Genomic DNA, 12,664 nt, shown 5'->3' with positions numbered 1-12,664 from the left:
TGGACAAATGATTTGTCCTCACATTGTCCCAGTTTTCTCATCTCAGTATAATAGTACAGGCTTGCAGAGTTTGATGAAGGTTTAATAAAATAATATATGTAAAGTGTTCAGCATTGTGCCTGACATACAGTACATGCTTAATAAATGCTAGTTTGTGTACATATATTTGCATATAGTCAGAATAAGTCTGCAATAACAAACAACCTCCCAAATATCTGTGGCTTAACACAAGTTTTTTTCTTGTCTTATACCAATTGTTAGGGCACTTTCTCCATGTAATCACTCAGGGATGGAGGCTAATGGCAGTTCCACCCTATTCTGGTCAAAATCTGAAATACATGACATCTTTAGTGACCAGAATAGTGAAAAGAGACTGGAAAATCACACATGGAACTTTTTCTGCCTCATCCCATAATTGACATACTTCCCTTCCACTCACAATTTATTTGCCATATTAGTAATTGTAACCCTGCCTAGCTACCAAGTTAGCAGGGAAATTCAAAGTAGAGAATATTTGGTGACTGCGTAACCTCTGTCACAATCCACATGTTTTTTCCCTAGCATCGTATAATATTGTCCAAACTCTGTTGTAATTTTTTTTTTTGGCATGTGACATTGCTTTCTTTTAATTGAAGTGAAGACAAAACCTGGTCACGTTCAGAGATTAACAGCCTCATCCAGGTGATCAAGTACAATTTTGCCTTTCCTGGTTAACCACGTCCTAATTTCAAGGTATTTCCACATGTTCTTTAAAATCAGCTGAAACTGCCCTGCGCAGGCTCACACCGCGGCTCTGTACGAAGGGCTTGGACCCGCCTGCAGCCAGACGGCATCTCACTAGATGTCATCATCATCAAAGAGATCTTCAAAACCATTTAAAAAGTCTACATTGAACAGCCTTTTCATTAGTTGCCAAGTCCATCAAGAACCTGGTGCTGCCTGCCGCCTTGTCCAGGTCCACGTAGGGCCCGGCGCCCTCGGGAAACATCTCGTCCACGGCCAGCTTCATCTTGGGCTGTGGCGCTCTAGGCCCACTTCCGGCCACGGGGCCACTTCCTGTTTTTCTATTTTTTAACAACTCCCCATATTAATATTCGTTCACTCATTGACTGTTAAGCCCTTCTATGTATCAGGAATTGTTCTAGGTACTAGGACATATCAGTGAAGAAAACATTTGTTAATCCTTGCCTTCGTGTAGTTTATTAGATTGTGAACAGATCAGAAAAAAAAAACATGTAAAAACTTATAAAATGTTAGAAGGTGATCAAAGTTATGGTGAAAAATAGGAAAGGGAAGAGGCAGAAGGAGTGTTGAGGTGCACTGTTAAATAGAGTAGTCAGAGAAGACCTCTCTGAAATGTCATTTGAGTTAAATTCTGAAAGGTGTGAGGAAGTGAGCCTTGTGACTATGTCTAGAGGAAGAGCATTCCAAGAAAATAAAACTGTCAGAGTGGCTTGGTGATGCCTGAAAATGCGTTTTACTATTTTTGTACATGTCTGAAATTTTCCATGAAAAAAGTTAAAAACAAGTAGCCCTGGTAAAAGGGAGGTTGAGGCGGGCGGATCACTTGAGGTCAGGAGTTGGAGACCAGCCTGGCCAACATGCTGAAACCTCATCTCTACTAAAAATACAAAAAAAATTAGCCGGGTGTGGTGGCGGGTGCCTGTAATCCCAGCTACTTGGGAGGCTGAGGCAGGAGAATCGCTTGAACCCAGGAGGTGGAGGTTGCAGTGAGCTGAGATTGCGCCACTGAACTCCAGCCTGGGTGGACAGAGTGGGACTCCACCTCAAAAGAAAAAAGAAAAGAAAAATCTTACCAGTGTACCTCCCCAGAAATAATGTTTCAACTTGTTTGTTTCTCCACACCTTCCTTAACTCTGGCTCCAGACATTGCTGGTTTTTACTGCATCATTGTTTCTCATATGCTAATTTCATCTTTCCAATTATTTGCTAAATTCTTAATCATGTCTTATCCTTTTTTATTCCCCCCTTTGTATCATTTCCTTCAGAGTGATTGGACATATAATCAATTATCTTTAAAAAATAGCAAATTGAGAAGTAAAACTTAGCGATGGCTTTACTAAATATGTCAGTCTCTAATAATTCTTATAGCATTTTACTATGTTGAGGATGTAAAAAAGCAGGTTGCAGAAAATATTATATCTACAAGCAATTTAAAAGTTTTTAGCATTAGGGCCGGGAGCAGTGGCTAACGCGTGATCCCAGCACTTTGGGAGGTCAAGGTGGGCAGATCGCGAGATCAGGAGATCGAGACCATCCTGGCCAACATGGTGAAACCCGTCTCTACTTAAAAAAAAAAAAAAATTAGCCAGGAGTGGTGGCGTGCGCCTGTAGTCCCAGCTACTCGGGAGGCTGAGGCGGGAGAATCACTTGAACCCAAGAGGCAGAGGTTGCAGTGAGCTGAGATTGCAGCACTGCACTCCAGCCTGGGCAACGGAGCAAGACTCTGTCTAAAAAAAAAAACGTTTTTAGCATTAAAGAGCTGGTACTGCCAGACAGTATGGTTTACACCTGTTATCCCAGCACTTTGAGAGGCTGAGGTCTCAAGAGTTTGAGACCAGCCTGGGCAATACAGTGAGGCTCCATCTCTACAAAAAATAAAAAACAAAATTAGCCAGGCATGGTGCTAAAAGCCTGTAGTCCTAGCTACTCAGGAGGCTGAGGTGGGATTGATCACACTACTGCACTCCAGCCTGAGCAACAGAGCAAACCCTATCTCAAAAAAAAAAAAAAGAAAGTTGGTTCAAAAATACTTTGGATATTTTTTCAAGCAATTGGACAGATGCAAGGTACAATTGGAAAATAAACCTTTCTTACTCACATACTTATGATTCTTTCACTTAAATTTATTCTTTCGGGCCAGGCACGGTGGCTCAAACCTGTAATCTCAGCACTTTGAGAGGTCAAGGCAGGCAGATCGCGTGAGGTCAGGAGTTTGAGACCAGACTGGCCAACATGGAGAAACTGCATCTCTACTAAAAATACAAAAATTAGCTGGGTGTGGTGGCGTGCGCCTGTAATTCCAGCTACTTGGGAGACTGAGGCATGAGAATTGCTTAAACCCAGGAGGCAGAGGTTGCAGTGAGCCAGGATCATGCCACTGCACTCCAGCCTAGGTGACAGAGTGAGACTCAGTCTCAAAAAAATAAATAAATTTTTTTCAGTTTATTTACTTACTGTTGCCATAGAAACAGGCTACACTGCATAAACATTTTGAATAAATTCTACATTTTTTGCTTAAGATGCCCAAGAGTCTCAACAATTAGATGATTGTCATTGAAGCAAAAAATGAAATCAGCCTCATTCAGTCCAAAGAGTTTGCTCAACTCCCTAAACCTTATTTAACTTGATTGTGAGGTCACTTCCAGACACCACTGGGAGTTTCTCTAAAAGATCACTCACTTAGAACCACCCTGCATTGAAGGGAAGCGGTGACAAGCTGCTCAAGTAGTAAGGAAGAACTCTTGTCACAGACAAATTTGTCAGTGTTAGTCACACAACTAGAACATAATGTTTAAACAAAAATGTATGACATTGCTGGAAAGCTATGTCGGAAGAACTGCGGCCAAAGCAAAGAGAATTACAGACATAAGGAGAATTGCACTTTCATGACATGAATAACTTAGAAGACTAGTACATAAAAAAAAAAGCTCTGTGTTTTGTTTTCAGTTTGGTTTTCATAATTTAGTTCACCCTAATTGTAATCTATTTGATATGAGGCAACATCTCTATTTTGAGAACAATGTTGTTACCTTAGAAAGGAAGGGTTACAGCATTATGCTGACATGCAGTTGGAAACATTTTTAGGATTTGGAATGATTTATTTTTTAGTATCAGACTACCTAAGCATAGCCTTTATCTAATAATAAAAACAGTTTTAGAATAGTGGCCATACCTCAGTGTCAAACACAGAAAACATATGGCATAATCATAATTCAATGGTCACCCAAGTTGCTTTGAGACCATGAACAGTAGTTTTCATCTCTGAACCTCAATTTTCTCATCTGAAAAATGGAAACACAAAATACCTTTTTTGTGTTTTGTGTTGTTTTGTTTTGTTTGTGTTGTGTTGTGTTGTTGTTGGGTTTTTTGTTTGTTTGTCTTTGTTTTGAGACAGGGTCTCGCTCTGTCACCCATCCTGGAGTACAGCTCACTGCAGCCTCGACCTCCCAGGCTCAGGCTATCCTCCACTTCAGCCTGAGATATCAAAGCTAAAACATGAAAAATGAAGAAGAGTTGTCTAAGAAACTTCTTAGTTGGCTAAGAGGGGAAAGTAGTTTAGGCAGAAGATCCAGCATTGAATTGATTTTGAAGCAGTGTCGAAAGGAAAGCCAACATGGCTACATTGTAGAGAGACAGGATCCAGATCTTGGAGGCTTTATAAAGGATTTGGCCTTTGTACTGAAGGTAGTGGAAAGCCGTTTAAGTTTTTTGTTTGTTTCTTTGCTTTTTGGTTTATATATTTAAGCAGGGAAGTGACATGATCACTTGCATGTTAAAAAGATCATTCTGGGCACTATGTACAGAGTGGAGTGGAGGAGATAATGGCGCACAAACACTGTAATATATATGTGAGTAAACCAATTAGGAGGCAGCTGGAGGAAATGGATTAGGGATTGACAGAGAAGGGGGAAAATATGGACTGATTCATGAGATATTTAAGAAATAGGATCAGTAGATTGTGAGGTAAGGATGAATGAATCAAGGATGACTTTCAGATTTTTGGCTTAAGCTAATGGGTGGAGGCCATTTACTTAAATAGGGAATACTCAAGGAGGGGAAGGCTTGGGAAGGAGAATTGTGAATCATAGTTGATCATCACATAGAATACACAATAAGCCAATAAGAGTACTAAAGTCTCAGGGTGCAAATCACATATATATGTGTGCAAACACAGGTTCTCATAAAAATCATACTTATGGCTTACTCACTAAATCTTGCTTTATAAGTTCTGGATGATTCTTTCCTTTCGATAGTCTCTTCCAATCCTATTCATGGGCATTTCTGATCTTTTCAGACCAGGTCTTGGGTGTTGTAGTGGTTGGAGCTTCAAACTGCATATTTTGGAGCCTTTTCTTTTCTATAGATTTCAAAACTTCTTTATTTTATTTTTTATTTTTTTAGAGATGGGGTTTCACCGTGTTAGCCAGGATGGTCTCGATCTCCTGACCTCGTGATCCATCCACCTCGGCCTCCCAAAGTGCTGGGATTACAGGCGTGAGCCACCACACCTGGCCAAAACTTCTTGTTTTTTCTCTTATCCTTTGGCCTCGCACTTAGGATCTGATTTCATCTAAAGATCGCTTCCACAGCTTGATCTTGTTAAAGTTCTTATACTTTTTATTTTCTTTATTGGATTCTATAATAATATACTCAATTACTTTCTATTGTCTTCCCTATGTTGTACCAACCTCCAAAACTAAATATAGAACAAGAAAACTATTTTGAAGGAAAAAGCATATTTTATCACAAGCTAGTATTGCTAATGTTTATGGGGGACACCTGTTTTACAGTAACAAAACAAGGTTTAACTGAATTCTTTCAGTCTTCTTAAAAGGTACAGCTCAAAACAATAATATAGAAAAGCTGAAAACAGTAAGGAAGAGAATAGCAGGCAAATACTCAACAAAAGAAAGATAGTATAGATCAATTAATATCATAAAAAAGGCAACATTTTAAGGCAAAAGCATTACTAAAGATAAAAAGGGTCACTAGATATGATAAAATAATCCAAATCCAAGAATGAGAGGAATTAGAGACAAATCCCACAATCATAATGAGAGATGTTAACATCTATTTCTATAGTGAAAGGTCAAGCAGACAAAAAGATAAAATCAGCCAGGCATGTGCCTCACGCCTGTAATCCTAGTGTTTTGGGAGGCTGAGGTAGGAGGATCCTTTGAGTCCAGGAGTTCAAGACCAGCCTGGCAACACAGCCAGATCCTCCCTCTACAAAAAGTAAAAGTCAGCCAGGGGTGATGGCATGTGCCTGTAGTCCCAGTTACTCGGGAGGTTGAGGTGGGAGGATCACTTGAGCCCAGAAGTTCAAACTTACAGTGAACTATGATCCTTCCACTGCACTCCAGTCTGGGTAACAGAGTGATACCCTGTCTCAAAACAAAAAAAAACAAAAAACAAAATTCCTTCAAACAATCAAGTTGATCGGCAACTAACCTGACTATAATACTAACCTGTGGGCCAATATAAACTTCAAAACTCTGAAAAAAGACAACAAAATTTAAATACTTAACAACATAATATTTAATGTCTGATATCCAATAAGAAATTATCAGACATAGAAAAAAAGCAGCAGGGCCTGGGTGCAGTGGCTCATGCCAGTAATCCCAGCACTTTGGGAGGCCGAGGCTGGCGGATCACAAGGTCAGGAGTTTGAGGCCAGCCTGGCCAACATAGTGAAACCCTGTCTCTACTAAAAATACAAAAAAATTAGCTGGGTGTGGTGGTGGGTGCCTGTAATTCCAGCTACTTGGGAGGCTGAGGCAGGAGAATCACTTGAACCTGGGAGGTGGAAGTTGCAGTGAGCTGAGATCGCACCACTGCACTCCAGCACGGGTGACAGTGCAAGACTCTGTCTCAAAAAAAAAAAAAAAAAAAAAAAAAAGCAGCAGGCCAGGCACGGTGGTGGCTCATGCCTGTAATCCCAGCACTTTGGGAGGCTGAGGTGGGTGGATCACGAGGTCAGGAGTTCGAGACCAGCCTGGCCAATATGGTGAAACCTCGTCTCTACTAAAAATACAAAAATCAGCTGGGCGTGGTGGCACGTGCCTGTAGTCTCAGCTACTTGGGAGGCAGAGGCAGAAGAATCGCTTGAACTCCTGAGGTGGAGGTTGCAGTGAGCCGAGATCACGCCACTGTAACTTTAGCCTGGTGGCAGAGGGAGACTCCATCAAAAAAAAAAAAAGAAAAAAAGCAGCAAATTGTGAACCAGAAAATTATGTAGACACAGTTTAATATTAACATTATAATACACAATGTTCAAATATATAAACATTGTATATAGATAGTATATGTCATATGTAAATACACACATTTATATTTTTGTTCCAGTGCTTTTCACCTTGGCTAACTTCAATGTTAATGCCTCAAGAGAGATGATATTGGTTCAGAGTGTTACAGAAATAAACATACAGCAAGGTGGGTGGCTCCAAAATATATTTTATGCTAGATTGGGGAAAAAGGACATCCTCATGGGCTGTAAATTTCTCTCCACTTTTTTTTTTTTAAATGAGAAATCTCAAACAGGGAAGACAAATTTTAGTTTAAAAATCTCACTAGTACTACATAGCAGTCTCATCCAAATGCTGGTGAAACTTCTGAACATGATCATTCTAAAAGAGCATTTATTCTCCCTACACAAATATAAAGTCCTCTGCTATTAATGTCTATTGGGATTGGCATTCCCAATCACCTTTCCTAGTTCCTGGGATATCCCCTCCCATCTACAATGGGAAGTATGAAGTTACTAATAAGCAGAACAGTGGTTCTCAAATATGGTCCTGAGACCGGCAGCATCCACATCATCTGGGAATTTATTAGAAATGTAAATTATTGAATTCCATCTCACACTTAAAATCTTTTATATTTTTCGTTGAGATGGGCTTTCACCATGTTAGCCAGGATGGTCTTCGATCTCCTGACCTCATGATCTGCCTGCCTCAGCTTCCCAAAGTGCCGGGATTACAGGCATGAGCCACCGCGCCCAGCCATCCCACACTTACTGAATCAGAAACTATAGAAGTAGATTCTAGGAGTTTCTGTTTTAACAAGCCCTTCAGGTTATTCAAAAGCTTGTTCAAATTTAAGAACTACCAAATTAGAAAATATTAGTGTACTAGTGGACATTAATGTCATGGACCCGGGATCTTTCTGAGGGAATTTTTCAGGAAGATATGAAAAAGAATATAGAACAACTGCAGCCAAACAAGAACACCTGGATCTGCAAAAATAGGCCATCTGAGCCTCTTCGAGGATGGCCATGGGCAACTTTCAGTATTACAATGTGCCCTTTCTTTTCTGTCTTTCTTTCCTTCTGTCTTTCTTTTTTTACCATCTGAGACATGGAGATACGCATATCCTTCTTTGTATCATTGCTACTACTATGGCAAGAAGCACAAAGGAAAGTAGAAAAGAAAAAGGAAGAACTATCTTCTTTCTTTTTAGAAAAGTTGTTTAATAATTTCCAGCTGAAGTGGATATTTGATATTTGCTCTTGTCTTTGCACCTCTCCATTCTTCTAACAGTAATTATAAATCAGGAGCGTGAGGATGGTAGAATATGAGAATCACCTAGGGAGCTTTATCAGAATATGTATCTCCCACACCCTCTGCTAACTGAGATGTTGACAGAGCAGTGTGGGCAGACTAGTATATATATGCTAAGAAAACTTCCTGTGATTCCAACCTACTTTTATCCTCACCTCTCCCTACACCCCACCAGTTGTCTTGGCCTTTTGTCAATGCAGGAGGAACTGTCAGTATTACCGAATTTATCTTCTATCCCCTAGTACTTACTAATATGCACCTACTACAACTTAGTGCCATGCTGTGAGATGTGGGCTCTGTCCTCAAGAATTATTATTATTGTTATTATTATTTTAAGACTGAGTCTCGCCCTGTCGCCCACGTTGGAGTGCAATGGTGCGATTTCGGCTCACTGCAACCTCCGCCTCCCGGGTTGAAGCAATTCTCCTGCCTCAGGCTCCCAAGTAGCTGGGATTACAGGTGTCACCGTGCCCAGCTAATTTTTTGTATCTTTAGTAGAGACGAGGATCCACCATATTGGCCAGGCTGGTCTTGAACTCCTGACCTTGTGATCCACCTGCCTCAGCCTCCCAAAGTGCTGGGATTACAGGCATGAGCCACTGCTCCCGGCCGAGAATTTTATATCGTAATTTACTGCACAAAAGAAACAACCAGGCCGGGCTCGATAGCTCACGCCTGTAATCCCAGCACTTTGGGACGCCAAGGCGGGCGGATCACGAGGTCAGGAGATCGAGACCATTCTGGCTAACACAGTGAAACCCTGCCTCTACTAAAAATATGAAAAAATTAGCTGGGCGTAGTGGCGGGCACCTGTAGTCCCACCTACTTGGGAGACTGAGGCAGGAGAATGGCGTGAACCCGGGAGGCGGAGCTTGCAGTGAGCCGAGATCACACCACTGCACTCCAGCCTGGGCGACAGAGCGAGACCGTCTCGGAAAAAGAAAAAAAAAAAAAAAAAAAAAAAAGCCTGCCTGCCTGCCTTCCTTCCTTCCCTCCCTCCCTCCCTCCCTCCCTCCCTCCCTCCTTCCTTCCTTCCTTCCTTCCTTCCTTTCTTCTTTCTTCTTTTCCCTCTCTGGCCCACGCTGCAATCTACTCGGCTTGCTGCTGCCCGCGCCGCGGACTGCCTGGGACTGCCGGCGCGCGCCACCGCTGCCTGCCTTTTCTCCCTTCGCTGCAGGCACGCGTTCGCCATCTTGGCCACGCTGGTCGCCAGATCCTCACGCCGAGTGCTCTGCCCGCCTCAGCCTCCCGAGCTACTGGAACTACAGACAGAGTCTCGCTCACCCAGTGCTCGGTGTTGCCCAGGCTGGAGTGCGGTGGCGTGGTCTGGCCTCGCGGCAGCCTCCGCCCCCCAGCCGCCTGCCTTGGCCTACCAGGGTGCTGGGATTGCAGCCCCTGCCCGGCCGCCGCCCCATCTGGGAGGTGGGGAGCGCCTCTGCCCCGCCGCCCCGTCTGGGAAGTGAGGAGCGCCTCTGCCCGGCCACCCACCGTCTGGGAAGTGAGGAGCGCCTCTGCCCGGCCACCCACCGTCTGGGAAGTGAGGAGCGCCTCTGCCCGGCCACCCACCGTCTGGGAAGTGAGGAGCGCCTCTGCCCGGCCACCCACCGTCTGGGAAGTGAGGAGCGCCTCTGCCAGGCCACCCACAGTCTGGGAAGTGAGGAGCGCCTCTGCCCGGCCACCCACCGTCTGGGAAGTGAGGAGCGCCTCTGCCCGGCCACCCACCGTCTGGGAAGTGAGGAGCGCCTCTGCCCGGCCACCCACCTTCTGGGAAGTGAGGAGCGCCTCTGCCCGGCCACCCTCCGTCTGGGAAGTGAGGAGCGCCTCTGCCCGGCCACCCCGTCTGGGAAGTGAGGAGCGCCTCTGCCCGGCCACCCATCGTCTGGGAAGTGAGGAGCGCCTCTGCCCGGCCTCCCATCGTCTGGGAGGTGAGGAGCGCCTCTGCCCGGCCGCCCCATCCGGGAGGAAGTGAGGAGCGCCTCTGCCCGGCCGCCCCGTCCGGGAAGAAGTGAGGAGCGCCTCTGCCCGGCCGCCCCGTCCGGGAAGAAGTGAGGAGCGCCTCTGCCCGGCCGCCCCGTCAGGGAAGAAGTGAGGAGCGCCTCTGCCCGGCTGCCCCGTCTGGGAAATGAGGAGCGCCTCTGCCCGGCCGCCCCGTCCGGGAAGAAGTGAGGAGCGCCTCTGCCCGGCCGCCCCGTCCGGGAAGAAGTGAGGAGCGCCTCTGCCCGGGCGCCCCGTCCGGGAAGAAGTGAGGAGCGCCTCTGCCCGGCCACCCACCGTCTGGGAAGTGAGGAGCGCCTCTGCCCGGCCACCCACCGTCTGGGAAGTGAGGAGCGCCTCTGCCCGGCCACCCACCATCTGGGAAGTGAGGAGCGCCTCTGCCCGGCCACCCACCGTCTGGGAAGTGAGGAGCGCCTCTGCCCGGCCACCCACCGTCTGGGAAGTGAGGAGCGCCTCTGCCCGGCCGCCCCGTCTGGGAAGTGAGGAGCGCCTCTGCCCGGCCACCCATCGTCTGGGAAGTGAGGAGCGCCTCTGCCCGGCCACCCATCGTCTGGGAAGTGAGGAGCGCCTCTGCCCGGCCACCCCGTCTGGGAAGTGAGGAGCGCCTCTGCCCTGCCCGGCCGCCCCGTCTGGGAAGTGAGGAGCGCCTCTGCCCGGCCGCCCCATCCGGGAAGAAGTGAGGAGCGCCTCTGCCCGGGCGCCCCGTCTGGGAAGAAGTGAGGAGCGCCTCTGCCCGGCCACCCCGTCCGGGAAGAAGTGAGGAGCGCCTCTGCCCGGCCGCCCCGTCCGGGAAGAAGCGAGGAGCGCCTGTGCCCGGCCGCCCCATCCGGGAAGAAGCGAGGAGCGCCTCTGCCCGGCTGCCCCGTCTGGGAAATGAGGAGCGCCTCTGCCCGGCCGCCCCGTCCGGGAAGAAGTGAGGAGCGCCTCTGCCCGGCCGCCCCGTCCGGGAAGAAGTGAGGAGCGCCTCTGCCCGGCCGCCCCGTCCAGGAAGAAGTGAGGAGCGCCTCTGCCCGGCCACCCACCGTCTGGGAAGTGAGGAGCGCCTCTGCCCGGCCACCCACCGTCTGGGAAGTGAGGAGCGCCTCTGCCCGGCCGCCCCGTCTGGGAAGTGAGGAGCGCCTCTGCCCGGCCACCCATCGTCTGGGAAGTGAGGAGCGCCTCTGCCCGGCCACCCATCGTCTGGGAAGTGAGGAGCGCCTCTGCCCGGCCACCCCGTCTGGGAAGTGAGGAGCGCCTCTGCCCTGCCCGGCCGCCCCGTCTGGGAAGTGAGGAGCGCCTCTGCCCGGCCGCCCATCGTCTGGGAAGTGAGGAGCGCCTCTGCCCGGCCTCCCATCGTCTGGGAGGTGAGGAGCGCCTCTGCCCGGCCGCCCCGTCCGGGAGGAAGTGAGGAGCGCCTCTGCCCGGCCGCCCCGTCCAGAAAGAAGTGAGGAGCGCGTCTGCCCGGCTGCCCCGTCTGGGAAGTGAGGAGCGCCTCTGCCCGGCCGCCCCGTCCGGGAAGAAATGAGGAGCGCCTCTGCCCGGGCGCCCCGTCTGCGAAGAAGTGAGGAGCGCCTCTGCCCGGCCGCCCCATCCGGGAAGAAGTGAGGAGCGCCTCTGCCCGGCCGCCCCATCTGGGAGGTGAGGAGCGCCTCTGCCTGGCCACCCATCGTCTGGTAAGTGAGGAGCGCCTCTGCCCGGCCACCCACCGTCTGGGAAGTGAGGAGCGCCTCTGCCCGGCCGCCCCGTCTGGGAAGTGAGGAGCGCCTCTGCCCGGCTGCCCCGTCTGGGAAGTGAGGAGCGCCTCTGCCCGGCCACCCATCGTCTGGGAAGTGAGCAGCGCCTCTGCCCGGCCACCCATCGTCTGGGAGGTGAGGAGCGCCTCTGCCCGGCCGCCCCGTCTGGGAGGAAGTGAGGAGCGCCTCTGCCCGGCCGCCCTGTCCAGGAAGGGGTGAGGAGCGCCTCTGCCCGGCCGCCCCATCCGGGAAGAAGTGAGGAGCGCCTCTGCCCGGGCGCCCCGTCTGGGAAGAAGTGAGGAGCGCCTCTGCCCGGCCACCCCGTCCAGGAAGAAGTGAGGAGCGCCTCTGCCCGGCCGCCCCGTCCGGGAAGAAGTGAGGAGCGCCTCTGCCCGGCTGCCCCGTCTGGGAAGTGAGGAGCGCCTCTGCCCGGCTGCCCCGTCTGGGAAGTGAGGAGCGTCTCTGCCCAGCCGCCCCGTCCGGGAAGAAGTGAGGAGCGCCTCTGCCCGGCCGCCCTGTCCGGGAAGAAGTGAGGAGCGCCTCTGCCCGGCCGCCCCGTCCGGGAAGAGGTGAGGAGCGCCTCTGCCCGGCCGCCCTGTCCGGGAAGAGGTGAGGAGCGCCTCTGCCCGGCCGCCCTGTCCGGGAAGAAGTGAG

The 12,664-nt window shown here is 49.2% G+C and overlaps 1 pseudogene; it reads right to left on the bottom strand.

Moving 5' to 3' along the window:
• Positions 1-721: 721 nt before the first annotated feature.
• LOC129487885 (COP9 signalosome complex subunit 9-like) lies at positions 722-1,076 on the bottom strand (annotated as a pseudogene).
• Positions 1,077-12,664: the final 11,588 nt, after the last annotated feature.

Source organism: Symphalangus syndactylus, chromosome 8, assembly GCF_028878055.3.
Source record: "Symphalangus syndactylus isolate Jambi chromosome 8, NHGRI_mSymSyn1-v2.1_pri, whole genome shotgun sequence".
Lineage (NCBI taxonomy): Eukaryota > Metazoa > Chordata > Mammalia > Primates > Hylobatidae > Symphalangus > Symphalangus syndactylus.
Note: the sequence above shows the minus strand (reverse complement) of the source record. Positions and strands in the feature narration are given on the sequence as shown.